The 21,120-nt window shown below is 43.0% G+C and overlaps 1 protein-coding gene and 1 pseudogene across 6 annotated transcripts in view; one reads left to right on the top strand and one right to left on the bottom strand.

Moving 5' to 3' along the window:
* Nucleotides 1-21,120, bottom strand: part of RGS6 (regulator of G protein signaling 6) — a 565,374-nt gene that overhangs the window by 488,665 nt on the left and 55,589 nt on the right. The gene's annotated exons all lie outside the window — the stretch shown is intronic.
* Nucleotides 19,701-20,230, top strand: LOC122469281 (annotated as a pseudogene).

The raw sequence follows: 21,120 nt of genomic DNA, 5'->3' as shown, positions 1-21,120 counted from the left end.
GTCCCCCTCTCTCTCTGCCCCTCCCCCACTTGCACTCTGTCTTTCCCTCAAAAATAAATAAACCCTTTAAAAAATAAAAAAAGAAACATTCATGACATTCTTCAGAGTACAAAGTACAAAATTTACAAAAATAAAATAACATGATCTTTCCTTTTTAAAAGAAAACCATATCAGTATTCATAGAAAACTAGCTGAAAAGAACAGATAATAAAATTTTAATTGCTACACAAGTTGTCGTATTATAGGTGATTTTAATTTATTAACCTTTGCTTGTCTATTTAAAAGTTTTTCTCTACAAAGCAAAAGCCCATCTAATAATTAAATGACAGGTGTCAGTCGGGGCACCTGGGTGGCTCAGTCGGTTAAGTGTCCGACTTCAGCTCAGGTCGTGATCTTGCAGTTCATGGGTTCGAGCCCCACGTCGGGCGCTGTGCTGACAGCTTGGAGCCTGGAGCCTGTTTCTGATTCTGTGCCTTCCTCTCTCTCTGCCCCTCCCCTGCTGGGTCTGTCTCTCTCTGTCTCTCAAAAATGAATAAACATTAAAAAAAAGAAGAAGAAATGACAGGTGTCAGTCAATAACTTACATCCAAAATTAATATCAAACAAGTGCCTGCTTTGCCACCATATATACAAAATTAATATCAAAGACTATTTATAAAATGCCTACAGATACATAATTGTTATTGACCCCTAATAAATCTTTGGATTGTGTACCCCAGTCTCTTAAGATTTTGAGCACGTACTTCCAATATGTCAAAATCTCATTATTTTGGAGATGCCTAGGTGGCTCAGTCACTTGAGTGCCCGATTTCAGCTCAGGTCACGATCTTGTGGTTCATGAGTTTGAGCCCCATGTCGGGCTCTCTCCTACTGGTGTGGATCCTCTGTTTCCCTCTTTCTCTGTCTCTCCCCTGCTCGTGCTCTCTCTCAAAAATAAATAAAACGTTTATAATTTGTTGTTGTTGTTTTGAAAATACATACACTCTCTAACTTTATGAACATTTAAAACTTCCATGAAAATTGTAATCTTAAAAGACAGTGTTTAGTGGGTAAGAGTTTCAGCCAGGGAAGATGAAAAAGCTCCGGAGATGGAGGGTGGCGATGGGTGCACAGCAACGTGAATAACGCCACAGAACTGAACACTCGAAATGGTTACGATGGTCAATTTTATGTTACGTCTATTTTACCACCATAAAAAAATCAGTAGGAAAAAAGTTAAAACTAAAGTAAATAGTAATTCCAATTCTAGTATCTTAGTTTCATATCCTAAGAGATTATCATTCTGTAAACTCACAGAGCATAAACCCTGTGTGTCCTCAGAAGACTGGAAACAAAGCACAATGTAACGTGGAAGAAAGTGGGTGCCCTCGCTGGGAAAGCACGAAAGCCTTCAGGGAAAACACCACAAACTTGAGATGAAGCTTAAAGATGAGGAGGACTTCAACAGGCAAAAATGATGTGCATGTACGTGTTTCTTAACAATAGTAATCTCCTCCAACTTCCTGTTTTTTTGTTTGATCTCCAGAATTGCCTACGAAGCTGATTTCTACTCACATAACCTAATTCATGGGAGCACGATGAGCAAAACAGAGGTAGGAAAGCCAGGGCAGCTATGAGGGTACAGTGTGCATAGAGGAGGAGGAGGAGAGAGACATTTACCCTTTATTTGTCAGAACCAGACAATTTCCGGATGGTGCCATGATGGGTTGAATATTCACTTTTGAAGGAACCGTTGGGCCCAAGTGTATGGGACTGAACATAGGACAAAGGCAGGAGCTAGGAGACAGTAAAGGTGGAACTGGAATACGGAGGAAATGATATATAAGTAGTTCTGATAAGACTTGAGGATTATTTGGACACAAGGGTCGAAGAGAAGGACAAAAGTTGATCCCTATCCTAGAATCAGATGAAAAACAGAGGGGTCATACGGAGCTATTTGGGGGGAAGGAAAATGAAAATTCTGGTTTCAGTTAGAATTTGATGGTATCAAGATACAGGTAGGTTGATATGTTCACCTTCTGGTGGAAATATGAGGCTTGAAATGTAGAATTTTGCAGTCATATCCAAATGAAATAAACAAGACCGTCAGTCAACAGTGCCTAGATGGCACATTCAGATGTAATGGCCTCATACTCTATGTAAATAACTGAACCCCTGAGAATTAAAAATCCTGGGAAGGGAACAGACCTTTTGTAAGTAGACCATTTGTTTCAGAAACCAATTTCTTTCAGCTTGGGTAAGTCTTAATTAATTGTTCCGTTAGCCAATAATCAGAAATCTAGCTATAAAAGATAGAAGGGGTACGAAGGCAAAAAAAAAAAAAATGTCATATATCAAATAAAAAAGAAAAGGCAGTTGTTAAGAAAGTAACAACGACAGTAATAAGTGCTTCAATAAGGTAAACAATCTGTTTTGGGGGTAGAAGGGGTAGAGGGCTAATAGACATGGTCATTAAAATACCTTGGAGGGGAATTTCGGATGGAAAGGGTACCAGTAGGTTTTAAGTGTTAAGCAGTAAGTGAATGATGAGGAAGTGAGGCAGCCAGCAAAAATGACTAATCTTGAGAAGCTTGGCAACAAAATAAAGGAAGTACATAGAATTATAACTCCAAGAGAAAGCAGGCAAAGAAAAGGGTGGTTGTTCTATTTGGAGTTAGAGAAACCTGAGCATCCTTATTGAAACTGGTAAGAAGAGGAAGAAAGAAAATGCAAGAATAAAAAGCAGAATAATAGATAAAAAATAATGTTCAAGAAGAAGAATGTTCAAGAATGTTCAAGAATAATGTTCAAGAAGATTATAGAGAGGACCCTTTAGAAAGAAGGACAGATGACTTTTTGATAAGAGGGAAAGTACTGGGGTGCCTGGGTGGCTCAGTTGATTAAGCATTTGACTCTTGATTTCAGCTCAGGTCATGATCTCACGGTTCTGTGAAATTGAGTCCCACACTGGGCTCCGTGCTGATTGTGCAGAGCCTGAGGTTCTCTCTCTCTCTGCCCCTCCCCAGCTTACACTCTCTCTCTCAGAATAAATAAATGCACTTAAAAAAAAATGGAAAGTGGGGCGCCTGGGTGGCGCAGTCGGTTAAGCGTCCGACTTCAGCCAGGTCACGATCTCGCGGTCCGGGAGTTCGAGCCCCGCGTCAGGCTCTGGGCTGATGGCTCAGAGCCTGGAGCCTGTTTCCAATTCTGTGTCTCCCTCTCTCTCTGCCCCTCCCCCGTTCATGCTCTGTCTCTCTCTGTCCCAAAATTAAATAAACGTTGAAAAAAAAAATTTAAAAAAAAATGGAAAGTAATTTTTTAATTAAGAAAAAAGAGATCAAATCAGAGATCTATTAGATCACCTTGAGATTGTCAGGGAAATAAGAATCAAGGTCATCTGCTAAGACTTGAATAGACTTGAAGGGAGGGAAAATATTTTGTTAAGTACTAACAGGTATGTCACAGAAGTCAACATGGGATGAGTGTGTGTGTGTGTGTGTGTGTGTGTGTGTGTGTGTGTGTGCATAGACACCTACCCTTTGATTAAAATATGATAAATCTCTTTCAGAAACTGTGAATAACCCCAGGAAGTCTATTTCTAGTATATATCTTGGTTTTTCTTCTGCATTAAAGTTATCTTAGCCTGGGGGCACCTGAGTGGCCCAGTGGGTTAAGCCTCCAACTCTTGATTTTGTCTCAGGTCATGATCCCGTGGTCATGAGATCAAGCCCCACGTCAGACTCTGTGCTGACAGTGCGGAGCCTGCTTGGGGTTCTCTCTCTCCCTCTCTCTCTTTCTCTGACCCTCCCTCGCCCACACTCTCTTTCTGTCTACATAAATAGATAAACATTAAAAAAAAGTTATTCAAACGGTCGCTATCTTTGTATATAAGTCTATTTCAAGATAGTGTACAGAGGAGGAGACAATGTAAAACAAAAACATTCATTTGTCAAAGCAATCATATGACAGAGTAAGAGGCAGGACTCAAGAGAGAAATATTAATATATTATAAGGCCCTGAAACACTCAGTAATTAATTTTTCAGCAGGAAGACAGTTTTATTCCAATGGTAAGAACAGTTGTCATTGCCAAGGCATAGGAGAGAAAGAAAAAAAAGAAATCAAGGAAACTCGGATGTGAGTAACAGAGAAGCATGGTCATACACTAATTCCTGTACACATGAACCTCATCCAAAAAGGAAGATGGCAGGATCTGATAACTGTAAGGCAGGCTGCTGCCACTGGAACTGGTTCTTCCAGACAAAAGAAAGGGAAGGTAAGCCAGCCTCATAATATCAAGTGAGGATTTAGATTTCTACTGCACAGGCACCAGATGGACCATAAAATTCTTCAACGGCAGAAATATCAATTCACTCAACAAATATTTAACACCTATGTTCTAGACACTAAGCTAAATGTTGAGGAGAGAGAAACAACTGGCTTCCTGTATAGTTATCTGTTGCTCCAAAGCTCAGTGCCTTAAAATAATAAACAATTGTTATCTCAGTTTCTGAGTAGGTGGTTCTTGCCCTGGGTGTTTGTGTTGGGCATCCCCGAGAACACCTCCAGATCCAGTGATCACTAGGAGGATTCACATACGTATAGTAATACTCATGGCTTTGATTACAGCAAAAGGATATAAAACAAAATTCAGTACAGGGAAAATGTGCATAGAATGAAGTCCATAGGAAACTAGGCACAAGCTTCCAAGAGTCCTCTCCCCATGGAATCACACAGGACAAGCTTAATTCCTCTAGCATCACATTGTGACAACAATTTGTGAAATGTCGTCTATCAGTCTACCAAGGAAGCTCATCAGAGACTCAATGTCCAATGTTTTTACTGGTGGCTGCTCTTATAGGCACCCTCTGCCTAGCACATACCAAATTCCAGCCTTCTAGATAAAAGCAGGTGTTCCCCATAAATGCTATTGTTTGCACAGTTTAGCCAATGTCAACCATTCATCATTAGAGAATGGTGGGAACCTCCCCTAAATCCAAGTTCCCAGATGGCAGCCAAGAGCCAATCTTGGAAGCAGACCTTTCTAAGGATAGCAGTCTAGGGTCTGCTGTGTTAATTCCTTTCTACACGGTGTCTCGTGAAGTTGCAGTCAAGCTGTCTACTGGGGCTCCACAATCTGAAGCCTTGTTGGGGCTGGAGGGTACACTTATAACAAAATTCACTCACATGGCAATAGGCTGGAAGCTCTTCACCAGTGGATGTCTCCACAAGGCTGCCTGAATATCCTCAACATGATGTGCCCCAGAGTGAGGGATCCAAGACAACAAGAGAATGACAGCATCCCCAAAACGGAAGATACCATCTTTAATAAACTTATCTCAAAGTGACATACCATCCCTTCTGCTATTGGGCACAAAGACCAACCCTACTACAAAATGGGAAGGGGAAGGAATTAACAACTCTGAATGCCAGGAGTCAGAGATTAATAGGGGCTATCTTAGAGGCTGGCTACCACAGTCACCCTCAGGCTCCCAATGATTCCCATCGGTCCTACCTGTAGTATACACTAACCCCTCCAACAGTCGCTAAAAGTCCCACCGAATACTGGCGTCAGCTCCCAGCCCAGACTCTCACCCTCTAAATAAAGTCTAGTCATGGGTGAGGATCCTTGAATGTAGTTCCTGACATTCGGCCCACTGAGTACGGTTCCTCTCAATGTCTAAGATGTGTGCAACCAAAGCAACCGGTTATCTGTCCCCACACATTCCGCATACAATGGCGGGGCAAACAGAGGATAACCACTATAAACCCTTGCCCACAAAGGAGGAAATGGGAAGCATGTAGGGCTAGCAATTCTGAAATCCTGGCAAATACATGTTGTGAGTTCTTTGCTGAGGTCTGGGAATAATTCTCCACTCTTAACTCCCCCCTCTGGACTCTTGGTTTGGGCTTCCCTGCGGTCCTTCCATTTTCATGAAAGGCAACAAGTATTTGCAGCTGAGTATTTTTCTCTGCCTGCTTCCTACTTCTTGATACTCGGGGGTCAAAGTCCTCTTTTCATTTTGTACTATGTGACTTTCATTTCAAGCTGAGGGTGCCTCTTCAAGTGTAATGCTCTTAAAAACTTTGAAGGTCTTCTGTGAATGCTTTTAGGCTTCATTCCATTAGACAAAAGCCACACCCACAAATCTCTTTGCAATGGGTCCTTCCTCACCTTGGGCTTTTGCTGAGGTACAATGTCCTTGAGCTTCCAAGAAGCCCTACCATTGACCAAGAGGGTCTAGAAAGGAAACTGTATCCCTTTAGAGGGTCTTTTGGCTGACTGCACAGTTCTCTGAAGCACCATCTTTGATTTTTGAGATCTTTTTAAAATTTTTTTAATGTTTTTTATTTTTGAGAGAGTGAGAGAGAGAGAGAGAGCACAAACAGGGAAGCGGCAGAGAGAAAGGGAGGCACAGAATCCGAAGCAGACTCCAGGCTCTGAGCTTTCAGCACAGAGCCCAATGTGGGGCTCGATCTCACAAATTATGAAATCATTAGCCAAGCCAAAGTTCAATGCTTAACCAACTAAGCCACCCAGTCACCCTGATTTTTGAGATCTTGAAAAGATTTTACAGTCACACCCCGGCTTCATGTTTGGAACTTGTTTTCCTAAAAGTGCCCCCTAATTTGATCTTTGCTCAGAAGCCATTTCTTAATTTAATGTCACGTGGCATCTGAAGAGGCTGGAAATCTTCAAAAACAGCAAGTCCTGGCTCTTTTTGTTCACTAGTTCTGCCTTCAGTTTGTCTTACAATTTTCCTATAAGCAACAAGGGGGAAGAAATGGAAGAAACAATACTGTTTAGAAATCTCCAGTTCATTAGGTACATTTTCTACTTCCCATATTACTGCAGATGACAGTATTGCTCATTTTTTTGCCACTGCATAATAAGGACTCTGCCTTTTCCAGTTTCCAATCTGATTCTGCTCGTTTTCCTTTAAGCCTTCACCGGTGGTCTCCTCAAAGTCCAAACTTCTGTGAACAGTGTACTCGAGGCACTTGAAGCGTTCGCCAACACGTCCCTCAAAATCCTTACAGCTTTCCCACCGTGCACTGCCTAGTTCCAAAGCCACTACCATATTTTTGGTTTTTTGTTATATCAGTACCCTCCCCCCCCCTTCTGGTACCAAATTCTTACTAGTTATCGATTGATCCGTAATAAGTTACTTCAAAGCACTTAAAACTAGTATGTATTGTCTCACGTAGTTTCCAAGCATTAGAAATTGGGAGGCGTTTAGAAGGGTGGTTGTGGCTCAGGGTCTCCCGTGAGGTTGAAACCAAGCTGACAGCAGGGCCCGTAACATCTGAAGGCTCAACAAGGGGAAGACGTGCTTCTAAGCTCATTCGCATGTTTGCGGACCAGCCTCCGTTTCCAACTAGCTGTCGCCACATGCACCTCTCTCCACAAATTGCTAGTCTTCACAACATGGCAGCTGGTTTTCCATAGAGCGAGTGATTTAAGAGAAAGAACCCAAGATAGAAACTCCAGTCTTTTATAACTTAATCTGGGAAATGTCATCACTTCTGTTATAATTTCTTTGTCAAGGGCATGAATACCAAGAGGTGAGGATCACTGAGGACCCATCTTGGTGGGCGGCTACCCACCCATTTCCTATCTGGAGGTCTTCACGGGATGACAGCCATCAACTACTTACAACAAAATTTAATGAGGGCCATAATAAACACATGGAAAAGTCAGCACCAGTTTGCCCTGAGGGATCCAAGAAGACAGGACAGGGGGAGGTGATGTTTCATTCAGGGCCTAGAGGAATGAATGAGATTTGTCAGATGCATGGAAGCTTTCCAAGCATTTCTCTTCCTGCATATCCTACCTGCCTGGTAAATTTGATAACCTCAAAGCTCTCCCTAAGAGCAAATATAGAATGACTTAATTTAATATCAATATTTTTAGGGGACACATCACCATTTAACAGATGAAGCAGAAGGTATAATGGTAGAAGATGGATGCTAGGCTTGCAAATGGCTCATCTAAAGGTTGAATTTACTTAAGGGGGAAAAAAAGATGAATAAAGTAAAAACACACAGTTTGATAACAAACGTGCAAGTCATAATAAATGCCCTTAATCTTGTAAAGCACACAACCATGCCACATGTAATAGTGATTATTGGGAGAAAGAAATCCTAACCCAAGGACCCTTTCCAAAGAAACAGATGTAGGCGCTATTTAAAGGGTGGATAGAAAACCAGGCCAAGCAAGTATGCCGAAATACTAAAAGCTCCCCTTTTTTTATTTCCCGTTGAAAAGAGTGATACAATCATTTAAAATTTTGTGAAGTATAGAGGCACCTGGGTGGCGCGGTCAGTTAAGCGTCTGACTCTTGGTTTCAGCTCGGGTCACTGATCTCACTGCTTCCTGAGTTCCAGCCCCACAGCGGGCTCTACTCTGGCAGCACAGAGCCTGCTTGGGATTTTCTCTCTCCCTCTCTTTCTGCCCCTCCTCCACTCTCATTATCTCTGTCTCTCTCAAAATAAATACGTAAACTTCAAAAAGAAGAAAATGAGAATTTGTGAAGTATAAGTAAGCATAAGAAAGGAAAATCACCGATGACCCCCAATCCGAGGAACAACCACTAATTAGATTATAGACCGTTCCCTCTCAGACAGCTGGGGACACATGGAGATGAACACACACACAGACACACACAAGCACGTATGGATGGAGGTGTGCGTGTGTTAATTTTGGAACCACGTCACTTTTGGGAATGGCTGTTTTTCCTGAATATAAACTTAACACAAAAATCAATATATGCATAATGTTGTTCTTTTTTTTTAAAGTTGAAGCATTATAGAGAGTTGTGGGATAGAAAGTAAAATTCACCTGTAATTCTTCTCAGGGGAAGAAACACTGTTTACTCTTAACGTCGGGTATTTTTCTTACAGGCATTTTCAACGCAAATATGATTTTAATGCAGAAATCGGCTCATGCTGTTTTCCTTACCGCTTCTCTCGTTTAAAAATACGCGATGGCTACCTTCCTCTGTTAATACGTGCACGCTACATCATTTTTTTAACGACTACATAATTCCCCAATACATATGTACCATGAGCTATCTAACCAACACCCCACTCGCGAGACGCTGTTCTGCTCCCGATCTCCCGCCGTGGCCAATCACACCTTTACGCACACATCTTTACACACCATTCTCCTCAGGAGAAACCTCTGGGAATTAGAGTTGATTCACCTTAAGAATCACATATTCCACCATAAATGCTGCACCAGTGCACACACACCAAGAGTGTAAAACTGTCTCCAGCCACCACCTTCACCATTACTGAGTGCTATAAGCAAACACAGTTGTAATTTTCATGTCTTCAGACGTGAAAGGCAATCGATGCGTTAAGACACTATATCCTCAAATGTTTGTTATCTGAACTTCTTCGTAAATTATGCATTCTTGTCTTATGCCAAATTTTCTTGTCAGTGTTCACTGGGTTTGTATTGATTTGTAAGTCCCCTCCCAACCACTCAAATGCACCTCCATTTATATTTATATTATATTTATTTATATTTATATTTATATTTATATTTATATTTATATTTATACTTATATACATTTTTTAAAGCCCAGCAGCAAAGTCTTACCAGCAGAACCTAAATGAGAACTCACTGAGCTAGTAAATGGTTGAGCCACACGCGAATCTTCCTGACTCCAAAATGCAGGTTCTTCCCACAGTGGTGGCACCGTGCCGACCGGCCACCTCCTCAGGACTGAAAGCAGGCAGTCCCAGACTTGCTCACTACGGTCACCTGGCAGCTCTTAGAACTCCTGCTGCCCTCTGGTCCCCCCATGTCAATTAAACCAGGCATGGCATTTACTGAGGATGCCCACATGACTCCAAAGGACAGCCACATTCGGATGCGTTGGCTGAAGATTTCGTCCCCCAGCTGCCAAGAACACTGCTGGCTCATAGCTCTCCGCTGTCAGCTCTCTCCCCAGGTCCCCTGGTTGAAGGAGTAACTTACTTAGCCCCGGCTCAGGTATCCCCCAGGGCCTGTGGCATCTGATGACTGGAGGAAAAACGATATAGAGACGCATCCTTGACGCCCAGTTCCAGAGCCCCGGGGGTTGGGATAGGCCTTCTGGCTGCAGTGGAGCCCACGTTCTCCCGCTGCCCAGTCCCACCCCCTCACTTCCCCCCAAGTGTGGACCCTGAGAGATGCTCCCATGATGTCCTGCCTACTCATCCCAGAGGCTGCTTCCCGAGGGCACCCAGCCTGTGTCACTTCCCGCATATGGAACTTCCCGCAAAGAATAAACAGAATCTTCCTCAAAGGCTTTGCCCACATATGAAGGTAGCAATCAAAGAACATTCAAAAATCCTTTCAGGTGGAGTTATTGTTAAATGAGTACGGTGTTTCTGTTTGAGGCGATAAAAAAGACTTTGGAAATAGTGGTGACAGTTGCACAAAACTGTGGCATTTTATGTTTTATGTCTTTGGCCATAACTTTAAAAAATTAAGAATGTACTGCTTGGGATTCTCTCTCCCTCTCTCTCTCCCTCTCTCTCTCCCTCTGCCCCTTCCCTACTGCTCACTCTCTCTCTTTCGAAATAAACAAATAAACTTAGAAAAAATTGATAATGTAGCACGCCACACACCATTGAACGGTATACCTTGAATGTGTGAATTGTTGGTATATGAGTTATATTTCAAAAAGCTACTAAAAAACCCTTTTGGTGCAATGTAAGGACATGGTAGTCAACGAATGAGAATAATAATAGCCTCAGCCCTGTTAATCTGTAGAACAATGACAATAATTTGAAGCCCTCATCAAAGGGTTTTGTCTCACTCGTTGTCTCATTCCCTAAAATATAGGAACAAAATGCTTATTGATTTGTACTTTACCTATCTTTGGTCAGCAGTAATTCGGGATTTATACGCTGAGTGGTATGGGGAAAAGAATAAGCAGTTTCTTGGGCCAGCTCCCAAGGCTAAGGATATTTAAAGACCACTCGAGGGCTAAGATATTGGCAACGTCACTAAATTCAGTCTTGCAGCAGTACAAGCATTCAATTTAACTGGAGCACAGGCTCACACGTACAGAAAACCACCACGAAGCTAGATAACGGACCTGTTTCTAGAGAGAAGCAAAACAGGCTTGTTTATGGAAAACGCGAGTGTGCCAAAGGCAGCAGTGTCCAGAAGATAAAAAATGCAAATACCCATCTCCCCAGAAACACACTCTACCGCCAGCCGCTCCTCCAGCATTTGTAACGTACTTCACATCTGCAAACTCCTCCATAATCACTATCATTAGCCATCCCCAAGGAGCCCAGAAACTTCCACTTTTTGAAAGATTGGCAAGCCTCTTATCTCAATGCATACCTTTCCTTAACAAGAGCCCTCCATTCAATAAAGGCCAAACCTCCGAGAAGGGGAGCTGTCACTCCAAGGCTGTGGTTTCTGCCCCTAGCCCTCCACAATCAACGTACTACCAGAAACCAACCTGATGGTGTACAAAGCTTATTCACTGAAGTGCTTAAGAACGAAAGAAAACACTCCTGTCAAAAATGACACCCAAAGCACCATGGGAATAAAACGGGATAAATTTAGAGCTAGAGGAACTTGAGCTTTAGCCTTGAATCTGCTGCTGGCATCCCATGCGACTCTGATCCAATTAACTAACCACTCTGAATCTCAGTTCCTTTATCTGTAAGATGGGCTTAATGATAAGACTGCCTATCTCACAGGTTGTTGTGGGGTCGAATGAAATGACTGGATATCCAAACACTTCAAAAACTGAAGTTCTACACAATGGGAAGGAGGACTAGACCACTTCCGGTCGCTAAACAGCTCCAGAGAGACACAGCTTAGGGCCTCTGAGAATAACATAGTGGTTTAAATATAAGAGTAAGGAAGTGAATTTGACTGAGAGAAGAATATTAATCCAAGTTACATCTCGATGCATCCATTTCATAACCGACTTGAGACCAAGCTGATTATGTTGTGGAAGCCACTAACCAAGGTGTGAAAGGAAATAAGAGTTAGAATTAAAAGAAGAGCCTCAGGGTGCCTGGGTGGCTCAGTCAGTTAAGCATCCAACCCTTCATCTCACCTCACAGCTGTGAGTTCAAGCCCCACATTGGGCTCCACGCCCAATTTTTCAAAAAAAGAAAAAAATATATAAAAGAGGGGCGCCTGGGTGGCGCAGTCCGTTAAGCGTCCGACTTCAGCCAGGTCACGATCTCGCGGTCCGTGAGTTCGAGCCCCGCGTCAGGCTCTGGGCGGATGGCTTGGAGCCTGGAGCCTGTTTCCGATTCTGTGTCTCCCTCTCTCTCTGCCCCATCCCTGTTCATGCTCTGTCTCTCTCTGTCCCAAAAATAAATAAACGTTGAAAAAAAAATAAAAATATATATATATAAAAGAAAGAATCTTAATTTAGAGAAATAAAATCATTTCCATCTGACCCTAGAGTTTGTTTGCTTTGTTGTCATTGTAGTGTATGTTGCTTTTGCTTATTGTCATAAAAAGCACTGGTGTAAGATACTCCATTCCTTCTGGAGCTTAGCCATACCTACTTTCTTTTCTAGAAAAGATCCTGAAGAGAACGAAATTTTCACTGCACAGCAATTCTCTAGTAGTTTTTAAAGGAATCCAGTGAGGTAAGGCAAAAATCATCAGCACACTGATTTCATATTCCGTAAATGTATAACCTCTGAAATTTCAGAGTCAGGGACTTATTTTTTCCCCACTGAACGAAGACTTAGATTGGGACTCATGCGTGTTCCAAATTTAGCTGAGCCTCCACGGCTGGAAGCGGTTGCTTAACCACCGCACACATTTGTGTATTACCTCACAGGTTGCCAGGAGAGGCCGTCGGCGGAACCAAACAGCAAAGTCAAGTCAGACACGAACAGCTGGCCAAAAAACAGATCCTGGAATCAAGAGAGAATAGATGGTGTTCTTCCTTTGACCCCCTTTCCTTTAGGAACTCCTGGTCGGGGAGGGGGGAGAAATCAGGATACGTTCGGATGAGGGAAGTCATTTATGATATTTAGGCACTGAAGAATTAACCAACTTTAACACAAATAAATTTTAGTCTCCCATCTTCTCTCCTCTTTCCTTCCAATATCGAATTCCTCGAGGGAACAGTCCACAACTTCTTCCTCCGTTTACTTATCATACACTAAACAGCTCTCTCAGAGTTCACCCACCACAACTGTGTCATCACCAAGTCAAGTGGCCTTTCATGAACATTTCTCGTCCTCCTTGCGGCATGCAACACTACTGGCCATTCCCTTTTCTGGAAATAGCTCCTCCCCTGACTCCTCTGATAATACTCACCCTGGCACTCCACCTATTTTCCCTACTCCATTGCCTCTCCTGGCTCTTGATGACCTAAGACCCCTGGTTTCTGCCTTGGGTATTCCCTACCACCCACAACCATCAGAGACATGAGCTTTTCTGTGGCTCTCTGTCCAGCTGTATGTGATAACACCCAACCACCTCTCTCTTGAAAATGAAGCCCATATCTCTAATTGCCTGCCCCGTATTTCCATTTCTCCCACTCATTACCTAATATCCAAGATGGAACCCACCATGTTTCCTACACAAACAACATCCTATTCCTGACTAACTTTTGTTCTTCTCATTTTTCAATATCAAAGCCATCCTTCCAACCCACCTACATTTATAAATTTCCAAGTGTCGTGAATGGCTCAAGAAGTCCCTCATATCCACTGCTTCCTTTGCATGAAAAGATACTGCAATCACTTCCTATGTGAATTCTTGTTGGCCGTAGCTTTTGAGTCAAAAACTTCTGTACCACAATACCACCAGATCATTCTTCCTGTAGTAATGTGTGTGTATCACAGCCCTGTTCAAAAATTGCCAGGGTTTCTGCTTTTTAAATCCAGATTTTTAATCCTATCATCCAAGGTTTCCCATAATCCAGCCTTCCTCTCTCAAAACCCAGAAGGATGCAGTGTTCAGATGGGTTTGGATTCCAGCTGTTTTCGTAAACTTGCCTTGAAGTTTCCCACGCCACTTTAAATGCTTTTTTGTGCCCCACCTGCCCCTTACTATCTCTACCTATTAAAGTTATACCTTTCTTCAACACCTAGCTCAAATAACTTTTTTTTTTATTTCTTCTGTCAAAGAGAAGAGTGTTTGACATGCCTACAAGGCATTGCAATTCTTGGGGCCTTTACCATGGTCTGTGAATTGGACACTTTATCTCCTCTTTAGATCACAAGTCTCTCAAAGAGATGGGCTCAGCATCAAGGTTTGCTGAAAATAGCATGAACTTTGAAACCAAAATAATGAGGGTATGTTTTCACTTATACTGGCTAAATGGCTCTAAATCGCTTACACTGGCTAAATGGTTTAGTTCCCTCATCTGTAAAATGAACCCATTATAATTATGGTGAATTGATTTGCTTACCTCAGGGGTGGGCAAACTATGGCCCATAGGCCAAATCCAGCCCACTACCTATTTTTATAAATAAAGTTTTATTAGAACACAACCATGCTCATTCTTACATATGCTTACTATGGCTGCTTTTGCACTGCAATAGTAAAGCTGGGTAGCTACAATACAGACGACGTATTTTAAGACTAAAATATTTGCAATCTGTACCTTGGGGGTGGGGGTGGGGAAGCTCTTCTCTACCTCCATTTCACTCTCTTTTTTAGGTGGAGAGGTAGAATAAAGATATTTTCCAGACCTCCCTGAATCTAGGGGTGCAGGGGTTAACTGGGTTCCACTAATTATATGCATTCATGCAAGGAGGTGTAGGTAGGTAAGATGGGGGTGATCTTCTGGCTCCTTGACTGCTCACTGCCATAAAGGAAAGTCATGGAAACATAAGACTTTTGAACCCCAGCAGTGTCCCAGGGCCCTTCTCCAGCTTTCTGAGGGTCAAAAAGCAGCTGCAGCAATGGCAGCAGCCACAGGGACTTTCTGATCCCAGCTTGCCAATACCAGGACGGCAACTGCAAGGGTGCCTTCTGACCTTGGTCCCATATTGTTCTGGAAATTTTTCCCCTGAGGCTCACCCTTCCGGTGATTTTGTAAGCACCCGATTCTCTGTATTAAATCCCTTCTTGTTTGAAAATTTACAGCCAAGTTTCTGTGTCTTGTACTGAACTCTGACACAGAGCCAAATGATAAATATCTAGTTGAGTTATTGAGACATGAAATGACAGTGTCTGTAAAAGCACTTTATAAACAGTCAAGCTAATGTTTTCTGTAAATCTTCATCTCATTCCCCACATACCACCCCCCACCGCGGATTCAGCACAGTGCCCCCATCCCCCAAACGCTCCACAGCTCTCTTCCTCCTACTTCTGCTTGAGCAATCCCACCTCCCCTCTAGTTCCAGTGGCCCTACGGATCAAGAGTTAACTTATTCGGAAAGGTTAATACAAAGCTAACTCTCCAGAACAATGCACATGCATTAAAACTCCAATGTAACTTCCAAGGTTCATGGGCCTTCTGAATGTTACCAATGGACCTGCTAGGTTATAAAGCCCTGATCTTCTATGCTAATGAGCATCTGAACCTGTATATCAAGCCAGATCCATCTCCTGAGGTTAAGCCTGATGTATGCACCTGCCCACTGAACCTCCTGTAGGCAACTCAAGCTCGGTGTGTCCACATGTGGTTTTATCTCCCCCACTTCTACTCTTCCTCTGTTGTTTATGAAGTAAGTGAATGATGCTAGCATCCTTTAAAGATGCAGTGCCGGGCACCTGGGTGGCTCGGTTGGTTGGGCGTCCGACTTTGGCTCGGGTCACGATCTCGTGGTTTGTGGGTTCGAGCCCTGCATCGGGCTCTGTGCTGACAGTTCAGAGCCTGGAGCCTGCTTCGGATTCTGTGTCTCCCTCTCTCTCTGCCTCTCCCCTGCTCACACTCTGTCTCTCACTCTCTCTCTCTCTCTCTCTCAAAAATAAATAAATATTAAAAAAAATTCTTTAAAGGTGCAGTGCTATTCCTTCCTTCCTTCTCTAGACACAGTTGCCAGGACTTGACAATTCGACATCCCTAGTTGCTTTGGAATCTATCCACATCCCCATCTCCATTGTCAGTAATTTGTCCAGCCGCCTCCATCTCCAATCAAGATTGCTACAGAAGCCCTCGAATCGGCCTCTCTGCTTCTACTCTGTCCTCTCCAATCCAATCCCTTTCCTGCACCTTAAACATACGTGTCAAATCCAACCAGTCTTTCTTGTTTAAATATTTAATAATTCTGTGTCATTTTCACCATCAGCCTTTCCCATGCCTCTTGAATTGCCTCTATACCACCCTACTGTAGGAGCAAACGTTTCCAGAACCAGTCTTTGTCCTTCCCAAGGAGTACATGCCACCCCCTCCCCATGATGTCCTTTCTCACCATTTTATTTCCTACTGCCACTCCTTCTATCCCACCTACACACACACACACACACACACACACACACACACGCGCTTTCCTCCTGGCTAACACCTCATCCTTCAGTTCTCAGCTTAGACACTATTTAATTGCCTTATTTACCAAATGTTAATTGAGCCTCTACCATACGCCAACCACTGGGCTAGTCCTGGAGATACAGCAATAAAAAGACAGTCACAATCCTTATCTTCACAAAAGTCAATCTTATAGGGCATTAGATAAAAAAATGACAAGTATGATGGTCCCCTCGTTGCCCCCCTGCTGAGTCAGGATTCCTCCACTCTGGGATACTGTAACCCACATCTGTGACTACCCCCCAACCCCAACACCACTATTCGCTCATCCGTCAATCCCAAGGACCACATTATAAACTCCTTACAGGCAGGACTGTGTCTCACTTATCATTTCATTTATCGTTAACACCTTGTACTATATGTATCTGACACTCAGGAATTGCTTAATAAATCCCTACAGTTTATGGGAATTCAATCAGTAAATATCAGCTGAATGAATCTGCTCAGCTTAGGAGTGGCCCAATAAGGGGATATGTTGCAAACGATTGGGTTTGGGGTTCTCGCTGTTGGCTTACCTGGGCTTTGCCAATGCCTCAAATCATAGTTAACTTGCTTCTAACCAACACTGGACTTGCTGTCTGCATTTCATGTTAAGCAGCTATTCCCAGCAGCCTTTCTTGCCTCCAGGATAAATACCTGTGTGCTCAACAGTGTACCTCATTAGAGGCACCCCCTGGCGACTCCGGAGGCCTCGGGAGGCCAGTCACCAAGCTGTGCCCTTGGTCACTAGAACCTAAGCAACATCGAAGGCAGATAAGCACAGGGGACTCAGCAGCCAGGAGAGACCCAGGAGCTCAGCCACTTTAGATCCCAGAAGCTGTGCTCCAAATTCCCTGCTAGGCCAGCCCTGAGTCTGTGTGTATAAATTACCACATTTCTTAATGTGTGTGAAACTGGTGAGGAGCGGGGGGAAAGCAAAGAAAAACTGAAGAGTGACTATGCTCTCCTTTATGAAAAATAATAAGGCTGTTTGGATAAATGCCAATAAGAGTTTCTTGCATATATAACAATACAATTAAATGATCATTTATGAAGCACCTGCTATGTGCCAGGTTCTAACCTCCTGAAGTGCATGAAGTCATTTAATTCTCTCAACACCCCTATGAAGTGACCTCTATTACCATCTCATTTACAGATTAGTAAACAGAGGCCCTGTTTAAGGAGCCTCTCCGTGGCTGCCTCCCAGCCGGTGACAGAGCAGGATACAAACCATCAGTCTGACTCAGTCCAGGATCAGAAAGTCTACGCTTAGAGCCCTGTGAGGAAAGAGGCAGTGTTCTCACTTCATCTCGCCAGAGTCCCAGTCCCCAACGCAGACAAGGCTCAGGCATGGTGCTATCAGGCAGGACTGAGAACACATTCTCTGCGTTAAGGGTCTGCCCCTCCGTCTGTCCAATTATTGCCATCAGTATGAGGATCTGATGTTGCCAGATCTTCCTATTTTTCAAAAAATGGAAGAAATCTAGACTTTTTAAATTGGGGATAAGAAAAGGGAGGGCTCACAGAGGCTTTAGCCAGAGGGACTGACAGGAACATGGTAATAATAACTGAGAGAGGCTTAGGAGGGAGGAAGAGGGTTAAAGATAAAAGACTGTCCAAGGGCACCTGGGTGGCTCAGTCGGTTAAATGTCTGACTTCAGTTCAAGTAATGATCTCATGGTTCATGGGTTAGAGCCCCACATTGGGTTCTGTGCTGACAGCTCAGAACCTGGAGCCTGCTTTGGATTCTGTGTCTCCCTCTCTCTCTGCCCTCCCCCACCTCCCTCCCTCCCTCCCTCTCTCTCTCTCTCTCTCTCAGAAATAAACATTAAAAACAAAACAAAACAAAACAAAAGATGAAAGACTGTCCAGTTCTGACATGCTGAGTTTCCAGTGCTAAAGATGCTCTGAGGGACATAAGAACTCAGTCTAGAGCCAAGGACCAGGGGTGCAAATAATAGAGAAGGTTCCGGTTACTTTGTTATCAGGCTACCCTACCTCAGCCCTCAGCTCTACCAAGAAAACGATTATTTAAAATACTCCATTCTTGTTTGTTCTGAGGATGGTGAAAATGCAGGCTGGTAGGAGTTTCTTGGTGCTGCCACAACAAAGTACTACAACTGAGAGGTTTGAACAACACAAATGGACTGTCTCATAGTTCTGGAGGCTACAAGTCTGAGATGAAGGTGTCATCAGGGTATTGCTCTCTCTTAACGCTCCAGAAAGAAATGTGTTTCAGTCTCCCCCCCAGTCTGACAGATCCTTAGCTATGGCAGAACTCCAATCTTTACATGGTGTTCTCTTTGTGTGTGTCTGTGTCCAAATCTCTCTTTTTGTAAGGACATCAGTCATATTGAAATAAGGGCCACCTTACTCTAGTATGACCTAATCTTAACTAATTATACCTGCAATGACTCCACTTCCAAATAAGATCACCATTTGAGGTAAAGGTGGTAAGGGCTTCAATACAGTTGGGGGGTGGGGAGACAAAATTCAATCTATATCAAAGCTCTAAATGGAGGTTTCCTTTCTTCTAGAGTCAGGATCCACAGCAACAGGATTAAGGCATCTAAGAGACTTTATGTCTATCTCTACCTCAATAAAAGAATGGGATACATTAAAAACAAAAAAAGAACAGGATTAAGGCATGCCACTTTTTAATGTTTATTTATTTATTTTGAGAGAGAGAGAGAGAAAGGCAGAGGCAGAAAGAGAGGGAGAGAAAGAATCCAAAGCAGGCTCCATGCTCAGTGCAGAGCCCGATGTGGGACTCAATCTCACAACCATGAGATCATGACCTGAGTTGAAACCAAGGGTCAGATGCTCAACCGACTGAGCCACCCAGGTTTCCCAACGTGTCATTTTCATCTATGGAAAATCACTATATTCAAGGAACCATGCAAGTCCTACAGGGAATACAAAAATGAAGTAGATCCAATTCTCAAGGGTCTTCCAATGAAGCTAGATGGAGAAGACACACACAAAAGCTGTCCAACAAATAAGTAGGTTATAGTTGACTTGAAAGTAATATAATTATCAGGGCCCCTAGGTGGCTCAGTTGGTTAAGCATCCAACTTCAGCTTAGGTCATGATCCCATAGCTCGTGAGTTCGAGCCCCACATCAGGACTGTGTTGACAGCTCAGAGCCTGGAGCCTGCTTCAGATTCTGTGTCTCCCTCTCTCTCTGCTCCTTCTCCATTCATGCTCTGTCTCTCTTTCTCTCTCTTAAAAATAAATAAACACAGCTTCCTTTCAGCCGGAACCGCCATCTTCCGTAATTCGCCAAAATGACCAACACAAAGGGAAAGAAGAGAGATACTCGCTATATGTTCTCTAGGCCTTTTAGAAAACATGGAGTTGTTCCTTTGGCAACATACATGTGAATCTACAAGAAAGGTGATATTGTGGGCATCAAGGGAATGGGCACTGTTCAAAAAGGAATGCCCCACAAATGTTACCACAGCAAAACTGGAAGAGTCTACAATGTTACCCAGCATGCTGTTGGCATTGTTGTAAACAAACAAATTAAGGGCAAGATTCTTGCTAAGAGAATTAATGTACGTATCGAACACATTAAGCACTCAAAGAGCCGAGACAGCTTCCTGAAGAGTGTGAAGGAAAATGATCAGAAAAAGAAGGAAGCCAAGGAGAAAGGTACTTGGGTTCAACTGAAGCACCAGCCTGCCCCACCCAGAGAAGCACACTTTGTGAGAACCAATGGAAAGGAGCCTAAGCTGTTGGAACCCATTCCCTATGAATTTATGGCGTGATAAATGTAAAAAAAATAAAAGATGTCAAGACTGTAAAAAATAATAATAATAAATAAATAAATGAACACAAAAAAATTGTTTTAAAAGAAAGCAATATAGGGGTGCCTAGGTGGCTCAGTCAGTTGGGCGTCTGACTTCAGCTCAGGTCATGATCTCACAGTGGGGGGGTTTGAACCCTGCATCAGGCTCTGTTCTGACAGCTCAGAGCCTGGAGCCTGTTTCTGACTCTGTGTCTCCCTCTCTCTCTGCCCCTCCCCCACTCATGCTCTGTTTCTCTCCATCTCTCAGTAAATGAATAAATGTTAAAAAAATGTGTTTTTAAAGAAAGTAATAGAAATATCATCAGAAGCAAATGGCGGTGGAGGGAGTCACTTCTGTCCTTAAAAATTAGGAACTGATCTTTAGGTAGAACTTTTATCTCAGTATTGAGAACGGTCCAGAATTCTGACAGATGAAGACTTAGGGTTGAGGCCGAGAAACTGAAGACATTTCAAGAACATAAAACAGGTTAAACAAAGGAGAGAGAAAGCTCAAGCTGTGTTTGGATTGGGTCTGTTTGCCCAGAGAACTGGGTATGTATTATGGAATCATGTGATACAAGACTAAAATTAGTTTGGCGTCATCTGGTTGAACGCTTAAATGACAGAAAAGGGAGTTTTACATGTAAATTGGTAGGCACTTGGGAGTAATGCGGGTGGCCAAAAGAAGTAGTTTCTCTGCTAATAGCTGAACACTTCCCAAATCTTGGGAGAGATCAAGACATCCAGGTACATGAAGCTCATCTCATGGGTCCTCAATAACACTTGACCCAACGATGACTTCACTAAAACAAGTTACAATAAAACTATCAAAAATCGTAGACAAAGAAACAATTTTGAAAGCAGCAAGAGAAAGAAATGTGTTATATACAAGAGAATGCTTA

This window comes from Prionailurus bengalensis, chromosome B3 (assembly GCF_016509475.1).
Source record: "Prionailurus bengalensis isolate Pbe53 chromosome B3, Fcat_Pben_1.1_paternal_pri, whole genome shotgun sequence".
NCBI lineage: Eukaryota > Metazoa > Chordata > Mammalia > Carnivora > Felidae > Prionailurus > Prionailurus bengalensis.
This window is presented reverse-complemented; position numbering and strand designations above follow the sequence as displayed.